Source organism: Urocitellus parryii, chromosome 5 (genome assembly GCF_045843805.1).
Source record: "Urocitellus parryii isolate mUroPar1 chromosome 5, mUroPar1.hap1, whole genome shotgun sequence".
Classification (NCBI taxonomy): Eukaryota; Metazoa; Chordata; class Mammalia; order Rodentia; family Sciuridae; genus Urocitellus; species Urocitellus parryii.
The window spans coordinates 40,309,768-40,325,415 of NC_135535.1; positions in this window are offsets into that span (position 1 = coordinate 40,309,768).

Here is a 15,648-nt window from a genome sequence, read left to right on the forward strand (position 1 = left end):
GAGGTCTGCACTAATGACTGAGGGGAAATTAGAAGGATTGGCCAGGATCAAAGTGCAGGAATAGAAGGGCACTGACCAGCCAAGTAGATCCAATGCAGAAAGCTGGAGTCCACAAACACCACCTAGTATGGATACAAGGACCCTCACAGGGTAGAGTGGGAGGGAGTGGGTCTATAGCCCTTTTCTGGGATTCCAGAACTTACAAGATAACAATTTTCCCAGAATATACACTCCTGGAACCTGGATACTATCACAGAGAAGGAAACAGGTAATCTGAAAAGTGCATTGTGATCTAAATGAGAGGCTAAGGGTTTAAATTGGACAAATTCCATTTTGTTTGTGTGAAGTCACTTTCAAGCATCAACATATCTAAGCTACAGACCTTGGTGATACAATCAAATGCTAATCTAGGTGTTGCTATGAAGGTATTTTAAGCTTATGATAAAATGCACAATCTGTAAACTTTAATGAGGATTATCCTAAGGATCTGGGTGGGGGTTGGGAAATCAGTTATAAGGTCATAAAAACAGAGTTGAGGGAAATTCTGTGTTTGAGTTTCAGATCCTGCCTCAGAGGTTCAGCCTCTTGTACTTAAAGACCTACACTGTGGAGTGTGGACTCTCTCAGCCTATTCCCACAACTGTAAGACCAACCCTTGAAATACATCTCTTAAAGTACAATGCCCAGTAGTTCTGCTTCTCTGGCTGAAATCTGACTGACATAATGGATATTCACAAAGAAGATTAAAATTGTGATGAACAAAGTAAAATGTTATATTTTTTTCAATATCTGGCATGTAGTGTGAGTTAGTCAGTGTGTGTAAATGGTCTCCACATACTTCTAGGACTTCCTATAAGGTACCTCTCTGCCTAAAGTTCACTCACCCTAAGTTCCATTCTTCATGCCCCAACCTAAAGATCTACTATTTTAGGAATGCTTTCTTTAACACTTCCATATCAGTTCAGATCCTGCTGTTAGATTATTCATGACATTCACTTTTCTTTGGTAGCACATATTATAGCTGAAATGATTGTTTGGTACTTATCTGTCTTTTCCTCTAGAGTTCAAGTTCTATGAAGACAGAGGTCAGGTCTCACTTGGCCACCAAAGTGTCTTCACTGTTGAGCACCCTCAAGCATACTCTCTAGGATATGTAAATAGGTGCTTAATAAATATTAATTGCATGAATGACTGGATATACATGTGTATAGTTTTAAAAAAACAAGAGTTCAAAATTTGAGCATAATTTGTAAATATGTGCATTTAACACTTGACTCTTAGTTATATCTTCAAAAGAACACTTGAGTAAGATTCAGAAGGTAGAATTTAGTGATAAGTAATATAGCTACCATTTAGCTTTGTCTGTGTAAGCAACCCACTAAATATCATGGAAACCTTTTTAATAAATATGATCCAAATAATATGAGCTAAGATCCAAAGCCAGTGCTGCATGAAGAAAATCCCATAAAGCTGTTTGCCAATTTTACATTTATGCAGAATCATAGATTTTATGGCTGAGACAGCTAAATGGCACATTTTTATGATATTCTTAATAGTATTTTAAGATCCCTTAGGAAATAATGATTCATCTCATGACTTGAGATATTAATTTCAAAGTTAAATTTAGATAATGAGGACATAGGGAGTTGTAAATATTTTTAATAAAAATATATATGAAGACTCTGAAGGTTAACCAAATTCTTGCTTCTTTCTAAAATAAAGTTGAATCTAAATACCAGTTAATAATTTAAAAAGCAATATTACACCATGAATTGATTATAAAAAAGGAAAATAGAACCTACTTATAATTTTTATACAAATTTTATAATTTAAGATAGCAGATCTTTCCTGTAGAAAATCCTCCCATGAGAAAAGGCTACTCCGAAACCTCTTAATTTCTTTCTTTTGTAAGTATGTAGGAAGGGTTGAAATCAAACACACCATATAAAAACTCAGAAACATATATTAACTTTCAAATGAATTTGAAGCCATTGGTGCATCGGATTGCTTGGGTTGGTATTAAAATAATTATTTAATTTTTTTATATCTACCAAGATAGACACCTTCATTGGCTCAAGAAAGATTTCATGCTTAAAAGTAGACTTAGGAATTTGAAAAATGTATGTTATAATTTGGGTTTTGGATTAAAAGAAAATCTCCTTAACAGTTATCACTGGTGTTTATTAATGCTACCTCTTTCAATGAATCATAAATTATTATTATGATCATTAGTCTTAGTGAATTATTCCTACTATACACTGAATATGAATCTCTGGTGGAGTAATCTTATTTAAAAGAGTCAATTTTAATTCAATATATGTATGAACCATAAAACTAAATTCATAGTGAGGCTCTGAGAGAAATGTCACTCAACAAAGGTAAGAGAAAAATGCTGATATTCTTCTAAGTTTATATCCCTCATTTAATCATTATGTATATGCAAAAGATTTTTTAAAATAGAATGTACAAAGCAAAATATACTTGATTGCTTCTGAATATGAGCAAGTACAAGGACCAGCTACTATATGCTCAAGAAAAAAAAAATAGATAAAAGTAAGAGCAAGAGTGAAAGGTGGACTGGGGCTGGGCTCAGTGGTAGAGTGCTTCCCTAGCATGTGTGAGGCAGTGGGTTCAATCCTCAGCACCACATAAAAATAAATAAATAATATAAAGGTATAAAAAAAAGAATGAAAGGTAAGTATATTTTACTTGGAAGGCCTTAGTTGTTTCTCTTTCTATTTTCTTTGTTGTTGTTCTCTTACTGCATTTCAATATACTCATAAATTCACACTGACTAAAGCCTGTAGCTCCTTACCCACAAAATTCCTTGCATTACCACTTCAATTTCTATAGAGTTAGGAATGTATTTTTAGAACTTGGGCATGGAACTAATAGATCTAAAACAGATAAACATCCCCACTGGTATTTCTAAGTATCTCAGTACTCAATACCCACAAATTCCATTTTAGTTCATATAATTGTGGTAACAAGCTCTTCATTTAAAAAATACTCTTATTTTAAGGTGACCATTAACATTTTTGGCTTCTGTATAAAACTAAATATGAAACACTCAGGAAACAAACCTATCTTCCAAAGAAACACATTGCTACCCAACATGATGAGCATCATATAGAAAATGTTCAACAGAAGTATCACAAATCAAACTTACAAGAATTCCTTCCAAAATATTCTATCCACCTCCTAATGTGAATATCAAAACAAAATTCTATATCAAATGAAAATACTTAATCCACATAGAATAAGCCTCAAGGAAACACAATATAACCCCTTCAAACAAGAGTTTTTAATTCATAATTAAATTTAATACCTCTCACACAATATGTAAGTTTATATATTAACACAAGCCAACTGCTTTATAATCATTGAATTAAATCTCAGGATGCATTAAATTGAGACAGTTATTTTTCTTACAGAGTATTCTTTTTTCCTAATAGATAATGTTTGTGACATTGGCTTCTTATTTAACATGTCAGATTAAATACTGTATCACTACATATAACTAAAGTCATCTGACACTTTTTGTAGTCTAGCCATTAAAAATTCATTCACTAATTGATTTGTTCTACAAATACTTGTTTCTAATCTGCTTTGTACGAGGCATTTAGTTTAAAAATGAGATGCTTTTGAAATACAAGTTATTAAAACCAAAAACTACTGTTCTGCCAATAATTAGAGGGAAATTAATGAGTGATTTGAAATTCACAGTAGAGATGTCTCTTTCTAGATAACAAACTATAAATATATATTTGTTTGTCTACATGAATAGTGGGATTTTCCAAAAACAGATCATTAGTAAAATAATTATATGGGTTAAGTCATAAAAAATAAACAATAAACTAAAATCATAACACATTAGTATGTTTTTCATTGCTGTAACAAAATACCTGTGGTGGGGTGATTTTTTTAAAAAGAGGTTTATTTAGCTTACAATTTTAAAAACTGTAAGTCCAAATAGAATGGTGTTAGCTCTGCCATATCACTGAGGAGAGCCATATCATACCACAGACAAGAGCAAATACTAGAGGGAGTAATCACAGCACCAACAGATAAGAGAGCTTCAAGGATCAGGCTTGCACTTCAGTAGAAACTTTCTCTTGAGAGGACTCACTCTGCAAGAAAAGTATTAATTCCTTCTGAAGGCAGCTTTGCAAGGACCTTCCCCAGGCTCCACCTCTTAAAGGCTCCCTCACCTCTCACAGCACATCACTGGGAACCAGGCTTTCAACACAGAACCTTTGAGAGAGATGTTCCAATCATTGAAATCGAAGTACATAATTACATAGATTCCTCAATATTGTCAAATGTCAAATAAGGACTAGATATTTAAGCACTAGATACTGAATAAATGAATTAAAATAGATGAAGATGTTGAGATGTTGTATGATGTGTATTTCTTTTCTAATTTACAAACTTACTGATAATATTTCATTTATGATTCCAGGCAAAATATTTTAGCTTTAAGTAGAATGGTTACAATCAAAGATTGTAAAGCCCAACAGATTACAAAGGACCCTAGTTTGTCTTCTGAGTAATTACTGGTTGAGATTCAGTTGGAAGACTGGATTAAAAGACAAGGCAACAGGGGCTGGGGTTGTGGCTCAGTGGTAGAGCGCTAGCCTAGTGTATGTGAGACGCTGGGTTCCATACTCAGCACCACATAAAAATAAATCAATAAAATAAAGGTATTGTATCCAACTACAACTAAAAAAATATTTTTAAAAAAAATTTTTTTAAAAAGACAAGTCAACAATATGCCGTCTCCAAGAGACTCACCTCATTGGCAAAGACAGCCACAGACTGAAGGTAAAAGGATAAGAAAATATGTATTATTATTCAGTTGGGTCTTGTAAACAAGCAGGAGTTTTTATCCTCATATAAGATAAAGTGGACTTCAATCCAAAGTTAATCAGAAGGGAAAAAGAAGGACATTTCATACTGCTTAAGAAAATTATACCTCCACAAGACATAGCTATTATAAATATTTATGCCCCAAACAATGGGGTGTCTATGTACATCATCAAACCAACCCTTCTCAAAATTTCAAGAATCATAGACCACAAGACAATACTGGGTGACTTTAACACACTTCTCTACCACTGGATAGATTGTCCAATCAAAAACTAAACAAAAAAGATATAGAACTAAAAAACACAACCAGTATTTTCAACTTAACAGACATATATAAAATATTTCATCCATCAATGACTGAATATACTTTCTTCTCAGCAGCACGTGGATCCTTCTCTAAAATAGACCATATCTTAGGTCACAGAGCAACTCTTAGCAAATACAAAACAAAAAACAAAAAACAGAATACCTTGCACTCTATCAGATCAATTTTAAAATACTTTCTTAACAGTATGAATGAAATAATGTTGAAATCATGATGAAGATAAGCCTATTATACAGTGAATGTGTTTAGCTTATAAATTAAAGATTTTAAAGGTAGGTAAGATCTATGCAGCATTTATTTCCCAAAGATACTGGAATTTTTTACTAACAAGGGAGACCTCCTCACAACTTCCTGGCAGAAAAGAATAAAAACTACCATCTTTAGAAAGGAAAACAAGAGAGAGAGGTTACTCATTTTTTTTCAGAATAATATATAATTTCAAAAATATTATAATCCTTATAATAACAATATGAAATAAAACTACAAGATCTATAATGACTTGATACACAGTAATATATAAAACAGAAAAAGCAATGAGATTTCTATGATATTAACTAAATAAAAGAAAATTTGAGTTAAGAATCTTCTTTGGTTTACAAAGAAATATTAGAATTGGGTTTAAAAAAAAACTAAAAATTATGGAATATGTCCTTGATTTAGGAGATTTAGTGATGTTATAAAACTGTAAGTGATTTTATTTGCATGTGTGCCTGCCTTTTTCAGAGGATAAGTCCTGGATTTTCATAGTTTCTCTAAAGGGTCCCAAACCACAAAATGTTAAGCAATCATCACTGCAAAAGTATTAACATAACTCCTTTACTAGTAAAATACTGTTAGTAATTTCAACTCTTTAGTACATACGAGTAGAATAGTACAAACTTGTTTAGAGAATTCTTACTCGGTACCATCATCCCTACGTATCTAAGAAATATTGGTTTCAAGACCCAGTGGAAAGCAAAATGCTTGGATGCTTAAATCTCCTACACACAATGGTGTGACATTTGCCCATCACCTACCCGCATTTTTCTGCATACTTAAAAGTCATCTCCACATTACGTGTAATACTTACTACAAGTCATGTCATGTAAATGTCATGTAAATAACTTTTATACTGTATTCTCTACAGAATAAAGAAAGGAAGTCTGTACATGCCCAAAACAGATGCAATTTTTTTATTATTATTAGTTGTTCAAAACATTACAAAGCTCTTGACATATCATATTTCATACATTTGATTCAAGCAGATTAAAAAGCATTTTTGATCTATGGTTGGTTCAATCTCTGGATATGAAACTCATAGATATGGAGGTCCAAGTGAATATATTTTTACTGTACAAAGATGTGTTCTGAGACTTTAGGGTATTTCTGGGTTTTTTTGTTGTTAAATCTGAACAAATTTGATAAATGGAAGGGCAGTTAAGTATGATACTACATCTTAACTTATAAAGAAGTTTGAACAAAAATTCATAAACTTAAACAACACTTAACTTTTGAAATTTAACAAAATCTGTTCTGGAATTATAATAGTGCTAAAATTGAGAGCCTGATATCATTAATAACTTTAGTAAAATACTATTAAAAATAATATATTTTTTTCTAGAGTGTATTTGGCATTATTAATAACAATGTCAAATTATCTACTGATTTAATAAAACTACAAATGCACTTTTGAAAGTATCAAAATAAGCCAGCCTGATGGCACAGGCCTGTAATCCCAGCAATTTGGGAGGATTAGGCAGGAAGACTGCAAGTTCAAGACAAGCCTCAGCAACTTAGCAAAACCCTCAGCAACTTAGTGAGATCCTGTCTCAAAATTAAAAAATAATAATAAATGTGGTTCAGTAGGTAAGCTTGCCTGGATTCCATCCCTGGTAGGAAAAGAAAAAACCTATCACCCCCCAAAAAAAAACAAAACTTGGGAAAAACAAGGGGGAGGATAAGGGTTAGTACTAGGGAAAGAATTGGAGCAAATTACATTCCTCACATTTATAATTATATCAAACTGAATGTTATGTATAACATATAATGAATATCATGTGTAACTAACATGAGCCAATAAAAAAAAGAAGAAAAATAAGTATGAAAATGAAAAAGTATTTAAATATCCACAAGTTTTGTGAGGAATGTTTGAATATTTAGCCAACTCTTCCAGGAAATTAAAAACTAAGAATATATTAAACAAAATTTTATTATTCTTTGGATATTCCAATTATTTAGTCCAGCACTAAAATACTGTTCTGACATGTTAAGCAGGATAATCTTCATGGGTATTTAAAGAAAATTTCAGTTTTCCAAACATCTCCATTAAATATTTAAGATATTAATATATTGAATATTAATAGTTACAGTAAGTACTTCACCACTGTCACATGTCAAAGCCTGGAAAATTTCAAAGATTTCCATTTTGATTTATTTGCATTTATAATCACATTTGTCTTACTGCATCATACTAAAGGTTTAAAACTAAGAGATGGCTTATATCCCATCAGCTCTAGGAAATATTACACTAGGGTTTTTCAACCAGATTTTAACATAATACCTAAAATATATTGATTGCTTACTATACACCAGGCACTCTTCTTCAAAATTCAGTACACACACACACACACACACACACACACACACACACATACACACACTTCTCTGTCTCTCTCATACAGATACCAGAGACACATATATTGACTAACCTGTACAGACATTTAAGAGAAATACTATTTTGCATATTTGCATAGAGTACAATCCTGTTTTTTTAAAGAGAGAGAGAGAAAGAGAGAGAGAGAGAGAGAGAGAGAGAGAATTCTAATATTTATTTTTTTTTTAGTTTTCAGCAGACACAACATCTTTGTTTGTATGTGGTGCTGAGGTTCGAACCCGGCTGCACGCATGCCAGGCGAGCGCACTACCACTTGAGCCACATCCCCAGCCCCAAGTACAATCCTTTTTGTGGTCAAAAAAGATAGCTTTATATGTCGCATCTATTTTTTTGTATTTTTATTTTGTAGAATAGTTTTTCTTATGCCCATAATTTTCTAACTAATGCATTCAATTTCAGAACTGACAAAATGAAAACCCATGACCATGTCTTTGAATTGAAAGGTGAGATATACTTTGACACACCCCACACAGCAAATCAAAATATGATGGTTTTTATCATGATACCAGTTAATACTATGGGGAAAACGGTATTAACAGTTTGGTTTTTATGTAGCTAAAAATCTTTACTCAAAACTACTTAAGGAAAAAAATATCTTAGTAAAAAAGTGTGAGATGTGTAAAAATGAGTCATATTCTTTAAACAAAAAAAAACTCCAATGAATAAAAAAGATTTGTGCTCAATGTATTCTTAAAGAGTGTAATTTACATCATTTAAGTGAAAATTAAATAGATTCATTGTTTCTGTAAATTGCAAATTATGCAATAAACATGATAAGGCATAAGCAGTTTTCTTTAATGAAATCAAGGCTTGACAGTAAGGAATGCATCCAGAATGTACTTAGCATTGATCAGATTTTTCACTTAAAATACTCATCCTTGGGGGTGGAGGAAGGTAAATTTTATCATCAGAAATCTATTTAATAAATCTATTTTATTTCCAATTTGAATTTTCTGTTTCTACATTTTCTATTATAATGGTTTGGATGTGAGGTATCCCCAAAAAAACTCATGTGTGAGATAATGCAAGAACATTCAGAGATGAATCAGGTTTTGAGAGTCTTAATCCAATCAGTGAATTAGTTCCCGGATGGGATTAACTGGGTGGTGCTTGAAGTCGAGTAGGGTGTGGATGAAGGAGTTGGGCATTGGCCAGGGAAGGCTTTGGGGTATATATTTTGTATCTGGAAGATGCAGTCTCTTTCTCTGCTATCTGATCATCATGTGAGCCACTTCCCTCCACCACACTCTTCTGCTATGATGTTCTACCTCACTTCTACACCTGAGGAATGGAGCTGGCTGTGTATGGACCTCTGAAACTGTGAGCCCCCCAAATAAACTTTTCCTTCTTAATATTGTTCTTGTCAGATCTTTTAGTTCCAGCAGTAAAAAAGCTGACTAAAATATCTAAGTAGTCTAGAAATGTAGTTTAAAACAGGAAAAGCCTACAATTTCAGTCCTTAAGAAATGTCCATACACAACCGTCAAACGTATGTATAAAGTCCCATTTTATAGCAAAATAACTGAAATACTTAGGAAAAGCATTATCTTTTGGAGAAATATATGGAAAAATGTATTGTCACTCAAATATTTATTAACAACCTCCTGTGTATTAGGCACAGTTAGTTAATTCCCACCAGCATACAAAGTGTTTCTTAGAAACATTCAAAATGGGATTTTTTTTAAAGTCCTAAGGATTCTACTACAAAGTCTACTAGACTGAAATTATATTAGAATGCCATGAGAAGAATATGTAGAAATAAACTGAATAGAAGCATAAGACTATAAACTTAAACCTAAAAAACATTGAGGAAAGTTAAAGGGCTCTATAATAAGGTGAGTTTTGCCATATTCATGGATTGGAAGACTCAGTATTGTTAAGAAAGGCAACTCTCCCCAAATTTATATACAACAACATCTTCTCTACCAAACCCAATAAATACTGTTATGGGAACTGAGAAGCTAATCCTAAATTTTATATAGAATGGCAAAAAACCTAGAATGGGTAAAATAATTTTGAAAAAGGAAATCAAAGTTGGAACATTTAAAAAGGTGATATGAAGTTATAGTCACCAAGACTGTTCATGTCTGTACAAATGCACATGCACACTCACATATCTCAATGTAACAAAATAGAAAGTCTACAAATATGTCCTCCTGTTGTGTGATTCCCTCCCCCCCCCAAAAAAAGATACCAAGGCAACTCAATGGAATGAAGGCCTTTTTAGTACAGAATGTTAGAGTGGTACCCTTCAACAGATTAAGGATAAAGAAAATGTGGTATATTTACACAATGGAATATTACTTGGCCATAAATAAGAATGAATTTATGGCATTTGTCAGTGAATAGATGGAGCTTGAGAATATCATGCTATGCAAAATGAGCCAATCCCCCAAAACCAAAGGCCAAATGTTTCTAATATGTGGGTACTTGTTTACAATAAGTGAAGGGCTAGGGTAATAGAGGTACTTTGGATTAGATAGAGGGGAGTGAAGGGAAGGGAAGGGAAGGGAAAGAATACAGGGGTAGGAAGGACAGTAAAATGAATCAGACATTATTATCCTATGTGCATATATGATTACACAACAGGTGTGATTCTACATCTTGTACAACCAGAAGAATGAGAAGTTATACTCTTTTTATATATGATGTGTCCAAATTCATTCTTCTGTTGTGTATAACTAGTTAGAAGAAATAAAAATAATTTCCATCTTCTAGTTCTCTACTTTAAAAAATACAGAATATAATTTCACACATGTACAAAAATCTAAACTCAAAATGGATCATATAGCTGAAAATACAAACTAATACAATAAAACAATTAGAAGAAAACCTTTATGACCTGGCATTAAACAAAGATTTTTCACACATTATGTTATATCAAAAGCATGATCCAAAGATAAAAACTTTAAGTTTCATCACAGAAACACACACACACACACATACTTTTTAAGATACAACATTAAGAAAGTGAAAAGAACAGAAAACCACAGAGTGAAAGAAAACACTTGTAATTCATAGATGTAATAAAGACATTCTAGATACAACATATAAATAATCCAATCAACATATAAAATAATCAAAAGTGGCAAAACGTATGAACAGATATTTCAGCCAGACAATACATCAATGGTTAGCACATAAAGACATTCTTAGCATCATAAATCATTATGAAGAGCAAATTAAAGCCACACACTATAAGATAACAATATACTAGCATGGATAAAATTACAGACTCACAAACATCAGTTTGTTGAGTATTTGCACAACAAGAACTCCAAAATGTTGCTAATGGGAATGTGAAATTGTATGTCCACTGTGGAGAAGAATTTGTTAACTCAAAAAGTTAAATATGAAGTTAGTATATGACTCAACTACCTCTCTCTCAAAGAACTACAAATAACAATTCGAACAGAGACTTAAATGGGAATATGTATAGTACCTTTATTCATAATTTCTTTAAACTGAAAATATTTCAAATGGTCATAATTGGTTAATGGATAAACAAAATGTGCAATATCTGAACCATAAAACACAAGTTGAGAATAAAAGTAAATTAACTAGTGATTCATGCAGCAATATGATAATCTGCTAAGTGTAAGAAGCCACTGAAAAAACTATACATGATTTATGTTACTGCATGTCTAGAAAAGGCAACACTATAGAGACAGAAGGAGATCTGTGGTTGGCTGAGACAGAAAGAAGGATTGACTGCAAATGAGCACAGAGGAACTTCTAATGAAGATATCCCTGTTCTCAAATTGAATAGAGGCAATAGCATACATATACATGTATATGCATATATATTCTGCATGAATGTATATGCATATATATTCTTCGTGAATGTATATACATATACAATGGTATGTAGAATTGTATATATTTCCTCAATAGTATCAAGCTGCAGACTTATTATAGTGAATTTATGGTGTAAATTATATTTCAATAAAATTATTAAAATGGACACAAAAAATTCATGTAGAAGCACCTACAGTAGAAAAATGATGCCTAATCCATTTGAAGATTCTGAATTGATCCACAGAAGTGAAAAATTTCTTTTTTTAAAATTTTATTTGTTTTATTTATTTATTTATATGTGGTGCTTCGAATCGAACCCAGTGCCTCACACATGCCAGGCAAGTGTGCTACTGCTGATTCACAGCCCCAAAGCTATCATGTATATCACATGTGTATATATATTTCTATGCATGCATGTACTCAGAGAAATACAAATGTGTGTATATAGGCATACACAACTATATGTATTTCCTCGAAAGTATTACATTGTAAGCTTACAATGGTGAATTTTATGGTATATAAATTATACTTGAACAAAGCTGTTAAAAATAAAACACTTTTAGACAATTCATGTAATATAAAAATGACATCTAATCACTTGAAGATACAAAATCAGTCTACAGATATTAACTGCTCTGATTTTTTTTCCAGATTCCCAGCTCTAATAATTTAGTTTTGTGACATCAAGAATTTTTATTTAAAGTCTGGGATAAAACAAATTCTATTCAAAAAGGAAAAATGAATATAAGATCTCGTTGGCAGATTTTCTGTTTCCATTAATAAACCATTTCTTTAAGGTAACATTGGCAGCTGAATTGGCAGCTGAATTGGCAGCAAACTCAGTTAGTTTGCTCCACCTACTATAAGTAATTTCTGATAGTAATTTTATACACATAATTACCATAAAATGAGATGACTATCTCATATTCCTTACTTCAGGGGGTATTTATTTATCTGCTTTCTCTCGTTCAGAAAAACAGAGTTTTTTCAAAAGCTTTTTCCACATATTTGCACATATGTGCTTCCAAATACAGAAATAAGAATGTCTGTATATTTATAAGGATATAATGTATATTGCATATGCATATATACTTACATTTATGTATGACTAGGTACAAATGTGGAGTTTTATTATGTATTTACACAAAATTACTAAACTATGTTTTGGTACCATATTTCCTTCTGAAGGCTCCTCCAGGTAACATACCAGGCCAAGAATTACAAAAAATTACAAAAAAGTTATACTTTTGATACATAATAATAGTATTATTTTGCTATAAAATTTTATTCTTATTTCCAACATATCATATAAAGGAATTCATTAATTGTCAGTTAAATTTCATTAATAAATCCAATGATAAAATAGATAACCCTTTCTAAAATCAATGAAAACAAGAATCAAATAATTTTAAATCTGTTTTAAGTCAGCTTTCTCTTATTAAATACAGTTTTTAAAAAGTTTATCACTTTCTTTAAGATTCTACTCAATATTTAATCATGTACTCATTTAGTTAAATTGTCACTGAGCAGCCCTCATAGAACTTCACTAGGTGGCAGTGACACAAAGGGGAACAAGGAGAGTGCCTGCCCTCAAGCAGCCTTTGAGTACAAAGGAGGCACTTACATAAACCCAACAAGGCATGCTGCTATTTGGCTCAGAGGAGCCCCAAGATTGACAGTAAGGGGAGTTTTAGAAACACTGCAAGATTTCAACCCCCTGGAAGTTTATCAATATTAAAATATCTGAGCAATACTGTATTTTCTAGTCAAGTACTATTAACGTCTGCTAAATACACCATAAAGAATACCAAAAGCAGCTGGCCCTTCTTTCTCTTGGGTCCCCTATCCACCAAATCAACCAACTGCAAATAAAAAAAAATTTTTGGAAAATAAATTGTGTCTGCTGACCATGTACTGAAATCTCATACTTTCTTATGATTATTTCCTAAATAGTACAGTATACCAACTATTTGCATAGGATTTATTTTCTATCATGTATTATAAGTAGCCTAAAGATATTAAAATAATCTTTTAGGTTTTAAACTTTAAGATTTTTTAAAAACAATCTTTAAATAATCTTTAGTACGTGAAAGTGTGTGTGTGTGTGTGTGTGTGTGTGTGTGTGTGCGCCTTATGTGCCAATACCAAGCCATTTTATTTAAGGAACTTGAGTATCCATGCATTTGGGTGTCAATGAGGGGCCTAGAACCAATCTCCCACATGTATGGAGGGATGACTATACCTTGCAAATTCCCTGAATCAAATTTATAATACTTTTAAAATAATAATAATAATAATAATACTTATTTAAAAATACACATACATAGCACTGCTCTCCTTTCTCAGCCTTGTGCTGCTTATAGTACTGTGGGTTGACAAACACCAATTGCCTAATGGGCTTGACTGTTTTGTCGGCTAGAATAGAAGTTAACATCAAACAATCTCTAATTTCACACATCACTCTTTTATCAAAGATGGACATGCCATGTACTTTTTGCTAGTCTTCAGGCATTCACTTTATCCTTTTCCAAAAATCCAAATTATGATATTTTTCTCTCAAATATTTGGTTACATCTTTTATTTCAAAGCATCAGGGTTTATGAATTCAGGTTCATTTTAATAGGTATATTGTTTTGGTATTTCATACTAAATCTTTTTCATGTTCCAGTTTGTCTTTTGATTGGTCCTGTCAATTGCTCACATCTTCGAATTTTTATTACTACTGAAAATAGAGAAGAAAAAGTGCTGAACTTGGAATTCATGGCCTAAAGGCATTCATGAATCCAATACTTGTTTATTAGATGCCCTCAAAGTGCTAATCTCATAACTGAATTTATATGTAGAGAGTCTATAGATTTGGCTCCATCACCTATAGACTATGCAATCTGGGGAAACATCAAAACAAAATCCCAAGATAATTTTAATATGTACATCATGGGATGGTTGGAAGGAGCTATAATATTTTCCAGAATTTTCAAAACACATACAAATGTCATTTTTGTTTGAGAAGTGTCCTTCTTTTTATTGTATAGGGTTATATAAGGCTGGTGGGCTAATTTTTTTTTAATTACTTAGATTGTTCTTGTTTAGGGGGCAAGGGACACTGCTGATACTCTTGGCTGTCCAAGGTGCAGAAAATTCTGTCAAGACAAGCAAGCCTTAGACTTGAGACAGATGTGAGTTCAAAGTTCAGCTGCTGTACTTACTTAATCTGTGAATTTGAATACAATATTTAAACACTCTGAGCTGTATTTTCACCATCTGTAAAATAAGGATCCTATCACTGACCTCTAAGAAGGGAAAATAAAGATTAAATCAAGTAACATATGTTCTATATAGGAAAGATGGTAAGATTTGTGTTATAATTAGTGAAGGAGTAGAATTCAAACTTTTCTTTATAAATTGAATGTGAGAGAGTAGGAAATGTGGCATAGTGTTTTAGAGAGAATGATGGTATGATGAATTCCAGCTCAACCAATCCCCATCAGGGTGATTTTGGAAAGGTTATTTAGAAACTCTGAACCACAGATTCTTATCTGTAAACATGGAAATAATGATGACACTGAGTGCTTAAGATTTGTTAAATAATTATTTTATGTACTTCTAGTTTCACTGTTGTTGATGACATATGAAAAAGTAGTAACATCCCTTCTTCAAAAAAAAAAAAATGTTGAACTCAAGCAGAGTAGAAAGTTATTGGTTTGCCTTCCCAGCACCATTCTGCTTCTTCTGGTCACCATACTGCCACTACTGCTTTGAAAGCTCCTCTTTTCTCACCAGTGTCCTGATTTGTGTTAGCCACAGTTGGAGAATCAACCAAACACAAGCTGAGCAGATTCTCCCTGAGATTAGATTCCTGAGACCAGGATACGTGCTACTATTCATAGTCCAGCACCTCTGACTCTTTCCTTTTCAAAGTCTGTATCTTTAGTTTGTTTTTACAACATTAGTTAACAAACATCTTTTCAGCAAATTCAATTTTTTATATAGTTCTAATTTATAT